We start from the raw sequence: 6759 nt of genomic DNA, 5'->3' as shown, positions 1-6759 counted from the left end.
TGGATTGGGATAACTCCTAATTAGGAGGTTTCTTAATCAAGAAGAAAGGAGGAGAAAAGATAGAAACACATCAGAATTCGAACTAGGGTTTTGTGTGAAAGAAAACTCCCTGCGAATTGAGATTAGATCTCATTCATACTCTAGAGAGAAGAGAAGCAGTTCAGCCATATTCGTCCCTGGAGTTCTCCTCCTACCGCCACCATTCCCTCTTGCAAGATTCGATCTTTGCAGCAATAGGAAGTCAAGAAATCAGTTCTTGACATCAGTCTTCTAGGAAAGACTGAAAAAGATTCGGTGTTCAGAGTTTCTAGAGGATTCTTGCGAAGGATCCAGTGTGTAGGACGCACCCTGCTGGTTCCGTTCCATCCACAGCTATGCCATCTTCAGTAGGAGCGGATCTTGGTCTCTTCTTTGGGCGTGAACACCAACTTTGGGAGATACTGTTTCTCCGGATCAGGTATATTCCTCCCTTTTACCTTTTTGGTTCAGATATGGTTCGATTGTGGTTCAAGTAAGATCCTTGAATATGGTATTCTAAATTTAGGGAATATGATTCCCAATTGGAAGAAGGTAGGAAAATTTTTGAAATTCGCCCACCCATTCCGCAACCTTATTGGCGTCCATCAGATGGATCCTACCATTCCTTCAGTGGTATCAGAGCCACATGTTCGAATCTTGAACCAAAAGAAAATCAGATCTGACCTTGCGCAGATGGATAGAAGTTGTTCTTCCAAGATTTGCGCATATTGCTTTCTTTTTTTTCAAGAAATGGTTTCTTGTTAAGGGCGATTGATCTGAAATTAATTTTGTTAAATCCAAAATTTATTTAGAATTGTTCTTTATTTATTTTGATTTAATGGACTGTTCGAACCTGGAGATCGCAGTGCAGATTTGGCGCAGATGGTCTGCGCACCCTTTTTTCTTTTCTATTTATTTTTTTCATTCAATTTGGTCTGTAAATAATTTTTTTTTATTTTCTAGACTAAATGTATAGGATTTGATCAAGAATGTAATTAATTAATAGAAATAGGATTTCTGTTATTTATTTTCTTGATTAAAGAAGAAGGAAGAAGATGGCGGCGTTGGAAATTTGCAGATGGAGAAATCGCTTCCTGCGATTTGCAGTTTGTGAAACTGCAACATTAGTGATTAACCTCTGTTTTGCAGGTGGTGCGAATAGTCCATAGTTGATTTGTGTTTGTTTAAAATCAAGATTATTAATTTCAGATCTTTCATGAATTAATTCTTGAATTGAAAATCAGTTTTGGACCTTTTCGGACTAGATTGGACCAAAACTGTTTGGACCGAATCTGGGTTTCAAAGGGGACTGTTTTTCAGTCCAATTTTCTCACACTTGTTGTTCCAAATCTGATGTTCAATTACAGGGATTAATTCGGCCCACCTGTAAAGCCCAGTTTTAAAGGGTTAAAACTGCAAAAGCCCATCATTGTGATAACAAGCTGTATGGGCCGAACTACTAACTGCGATTCAGCCCGTACACCTAGTAGACATTAATTGTTAATGATTTAGATTTTAAATGGGCTATTAGATGGGCTTTACAGTAGTTAATTGATTGGATCAATTCCTCCTTTACATGTGATGTTTGGATGTTTGATGTGTTGCGACCATGGGCCATAAGCACTTGGCCCATGAAGACTCGTTAGTGGCTCTTGCGCACACCGTGGCTGAATGCACATCATTGCCATGGTGTCCCTTAAGGTCATTAGATGACCCCTCTTTGTTTGGTGGGCCCCACAACCCTGAAAAGGGATGCGTACGGAACCCCTAGCCGATTAAGGCCCACTAGAAATCTGACTTTATGAAAGTCAGTGGGAGCCACTTTGGTTTGACCTAAACTAGAACCTGGGCGTAATTTCATTCCCTTCAGCAAATATGAATGCATGCGATAGGGAGATCCATGTGATGGACTCTCTAAAGGCCTTCCATCATTAGCACAATGATGGGTCCTTCAGTAATGAGGAAACACACCATAAAATTGGGCTATCCATTTGCTGTTGGATCTGTCAGAGTGTTTCATAAGATGATAGGGGCGTTATAGACCGATGTGGGAGGGGCTTCACCAGAAAATGGGAACACTCTCACGGTACCTTGGCGTAACCTGAATATGATGGATAAGCACTCACTGGACAGAAAGGTTTACCTGAAAATGGCTCTGAACCTTGTCTGACAGAGGCCAAAAAGGAAAACTCATTTGATGAGTGGATATGATCCGTCATAGAAAGGTGGTGGGGTTATGCAGCTGAAACAGTTGGCTTCACGCACCCCATGTGATTTCCTACATTTCCAGAGACATTTTGTCGTCTCCGTCACTGAGAAAGGAGGGAAATCTCAGAGATGAACAAATGGGAATAGAACATAGATTAAAATCCATATCTATGTAGGTAACTTGAATCAAACTAAGGTTGTGGATTAATGTCTTTGCTGTTTTATCAAAAAATGGCAAACGGTCAATTTGCAAAGCTGCTAGACGATAACAAGCTTAAGGGCCCAAACTATGCTGACTGGTACAGAAATCTTATGCTGGTCTTGACTTCCGAAAAGTTAGACAAGGTGGTGAAAAATCCTGCCCCGGAACGTCCGGGTGATAGGGCTTATGAGGCCCGTAGGAGAGACTACCAAGATTGGGAGGATAAGAACTCCCTAGCCCGCTGCTTTGTCATTGCCTCATTAGACAACTCAATACAGAGGCAGTTCGATCAGATCGAACTAGCCAAGGACATATTGGACAGTCTAAAAACAATGTATGAAGAGCAGAACCGTTCTACTCGAGAGAAGGTATTGAAATTGTTCATGACCGCGCAGATGTCCAAAGGGCAGAAAGTTCATGACCATTGTCTTCGGATGATGGGATACATTAACGAATTAGAAGCTCTTGGATCCGGGCTAGATCTTGACACGCAAGTGGATGCCATCCTAAATTCTTTGCCCTCTTCCTTCAATGCGTTCACAATGAACTACAATATGAATAAGCTGAATGTCAGCGTCCAGGAACTCAGCAATATGTTGCAGAGAGCCGGGGATCTACTCAAGAAGGATGAGCCTGTGGTTATGCTTGCCGAAGCTAACAAATCGGGCAAGAAAAAGAGAAAGGCAAAGAAGCCCCAGAAGAAAACTGCCAAACCTAAGAAGCAGAAGAAGAACAAGGCATCTGATGTCTGTCACTTCTGCAAGCAGACCGACCACTGGAAGAGGAATTGTCCTGCCTACCTGGAATCTAAGAAAGGTAACATCGAAACTTGTGTCATAGAAACTAATATGTTAGTTACTTCTGTGTCCTGGTGTGTTGACTCCGGGGCTTCAACTCATGCGTGTAACTCACTGCAGGGGTTCAAAGTTAGCAGAAGATTGAGTAAAGGCGAAGTGACATTATTTTTGGGAACAATTGCAAGTGTTGCAGCTGCGGCAATAGGAACCGTAGAATTAGTTTTTAGAGAAGGAGTACTTGTGCTTAAAGATTGTCTTTATGTACGGAACTTGAGAAGAAATTTAATTTCTGTTTCTAAACTGTGTGCTGATGGATATACTGTTTATTTTAGTAATATGATTACTGTTAAATGGAATAACAAATTCATCACATGCGGGAAACTGGAGAACGGTCTCTATGTTCTACATCATTCTCTGGAAACTAACTTAACCAAAATTACGTCGGTCAAAAATCCCAAGAAAAGGAATCGTGATACAGTAAATCCCATGTGCCTCTGGCATTACCGACTTGGCTATATCGGTGTTGACCGAATCACAAGACTGGTAAAGGATGGCCCTTTGGATTTTCTAACCATAGAAAATATTCCCACTTGTGAACCTTGCCTTCAAGGTAAGATGTCTAAGCGGCCATTTGACGGTAAGCCTGAAAGATCTGAAGGCACACTTGACCTAATACATACTGATGTATGTGGTCCCCTGAGTATTAGGACACAGAATCAACACGTGTATTTCATCACTTTCACAGATGATTTTTCAGTATATGGTTACGTCTACCTAATGAGACATAAGTCTGGCTCCTTTGAAAAGTTCAAAGAGTTCAGACAGGAAGTCGAGAAACAGTTAGGGAGAGAAATTAAGGCCCTTCGATCAGATCGAGGTGGCGAGTATCTCTCTAACGAATTCAGGGACTACTAAAAGGTCAATGGGATAGTGTCACAATTAGCTCCTCCTGCTACACCTCAACTCAACGATGTTTCAGAGAGGAGGAATAGGACCTTGTTGGACATGGTCCGGTCACTTCTCGTACGCTCAGAATTACCCACATCCTTTTGGGGATACGCATTAGAGACTGCTATCTACGTGCTGAATCGAGTTCCAACAAAATCAGTTCCGAAAACTCCATATGAACTTTGGACCAGAAGGAAACAAGTGTAAAGACACTTGAAGATTTGGGGTTGTCCTACACATGTTAAAAGAACAAGTGCGGACAAGTTGGAATCTAAAACCAGCCGTTGCCTGTTTATAGGCTACCCAAAAGATTCGGTGGGTTATCTATTCTATGACCCAAGTGAGCAGAAAGTGTTCTGTAGTCGAAATGCCCAATTCTTAGATTCCGAATACATCCTGAACACCCATTGTCAGGAAATAGTTCTTGATGAGGAGAGCTCAGGAGCAGTGGGAGATGTCCCACAAGTTCCAGGTAATGACCAACCTAGAAGGTCCACCCGAGTATCCAGGCCACTAGTCCGATATGGTTATGACCAGGATAGTTACCTGGTGGAAGCCTTGACTAGTGAAGAGGATCCCGTGACTTACGCGGAAGCTATGTTAGACATAAACTCCCAGAAGTGGGTGGAGGCCATGAGAGCTGAGATGGACTCGATGGAGACCAATGGAGTATGGACTCTAGTAGACCCGCCCTCCGGGGTAAAAGCAATTGGTTGCAAATGGATCTACAAGAGGAAGAAGGGCCCCGATGGCAGGATTGAGACCTACAAAGCTCGTTTGGTGGCGAAAGGGTATACTCAAAAAGAAGGCATCGATTATGAGGAAACTTTTTCGCCCATGGCCATGCTTAAATCCATTAGGATCCTCCTAGCTGTAGCAGCGTACCATGACTATGAGATTTGGCAAATGGATGTCAAAACTGCGTTCTTGAATGGAGATCTTAGTGAAGATATCTACATGCAGCAGCCGCAAGGCTTCATTGTTGCTGGTCAAGAACACATGGTATGTAAACTTAATAGATCCATATATGGACTTAAGCAGGCTTCTAGGAGTTGGAACATCCGTTTTGATTCTGCAGTCAAAACGTTTGACTTTGAGCATAATCCGGATGAGCCCTGTGTTTATAGAAAATCGAGTGAGGATAAGATCACCTTTTTGGTGTTTTATGTGGACGATATCCTACTCATTGGGAATGATGTAGGAATGTTGACTTCGGTCAAGGTATGGTTATCACAACAGTTCTCCATGAAAGATCTTGGAGAAGCTTCATACATACTGGGTCTTCGACTCTATAGAGATAGATCGAAGCGGATAATTGGATTATCCCAGGCTGCTTATATTGACAAAATTGTCAAAAGATATAGCATGGAGAACTCCAAGAAAGGAAACGTTCCTTTCAGGCACGGAGTCACTCTCTCCAAGAAGATGTCTCCCAAGACTTCTGAGGAGATTGAGAGCATGAGAGACATTCCCTATGCCTCAGCCGTAGGGAGCATCATGTATGCCATGCTGTGCACTCGCCCGGACATTGCTCAGGCGGTGAGTGTGGTAAGCAGATTCCAAGCAAACCCAGGGTAGGAGCATTGGACTGATGTGAAGAACAGACTCAAATACCTTTGAAGGACAAAAGAGTTTTGTTTGGTATTCGATGGTAGTTCACTACAAGTTCTAGGGTATACCGATGCCGATTTCCAATCGGATCCAGATGATAGAAAGTCTACATCTGGGTATGTTTTCACGATAGGATCGTGTGCTATTTGCTGGAAAAGCAGCAAACAGGGTTCCACTGCAGACTCCACAACCGAAGCCGAGTACATTGCCGCAAGTGAAGCTGCCAAGGAAGCCGTGTGGATGAAGAAATTCATACACGAATTGGGAGCGATTCCATCCAGCACATCACCCCGTTGTTGTGCGACAACAATGGAGCGATTGCCCAGGCCAAAGAGCCACGGGCTCACTCGAAGTCAAAGCACATCGAGAGAAAGTACCATGTACTGCGGGAGATCGTTGGTAGAGGGGATGTCCTAATTCAAAAGGTAGCATCAGCGGATAATGTGGCAGACCCATTGACTAAGCCACTGACACAGAAGGTGTTTGAGAAACACGTGGAAAGTATGGGACTCCGGCTTGTACCAGATTGGACCTAAGTGCAAGTGGGAGCCGTTAGACAGTTTTGTATGCCCTTAGCTTCAATCCGATTTGATGTACTTTTGTTATTTAGTGGAAATAAATAAAGTGCATGTTTGATTCATGTTGTTTGGTTTAATTCTGTGTAAGACCCTAAAACTGGACACTTATAGAGACTCGTGTTAGTTTTAAATATTCACAGCCGTTGGATAAGTCTGGGGAGATTTATCCTGCCAAGGCTGATACTGGTGTGCCACCAAGTGTTGGGATGGCCTGTCTCAGCCACCAGGGTAAGACCCGAGGCACATGCAGTATGGGATTACTTGAATCATTGAATCAGACCAGATTTCCAGTATTGCCTTAGACCTTGGAGACAGATGGGCAAAATTGGAAAGTTACACCTGACCCCTAGACTCGATTATGACTTTTCACTAGGTGTCGGATCGGGCTGTCTTTGAT

This window comes from Nelumbo nucifera, chromosome 2, assembly GCF_055504915.1.
Source record: "Nelumbo nucifera cultivar China Antique chromosome 2, China Antique-T2T, whole genome shotgun sequence".
NCBI lineage: Eukaryota > Viridiplantae > Streptophyta > Magnoliopsida > Proteales > Nelumbonaceae > Nelumbo > Nelumbo nucifera.
Note: the sequence above shows the minus strand (reverse complement) of the source record.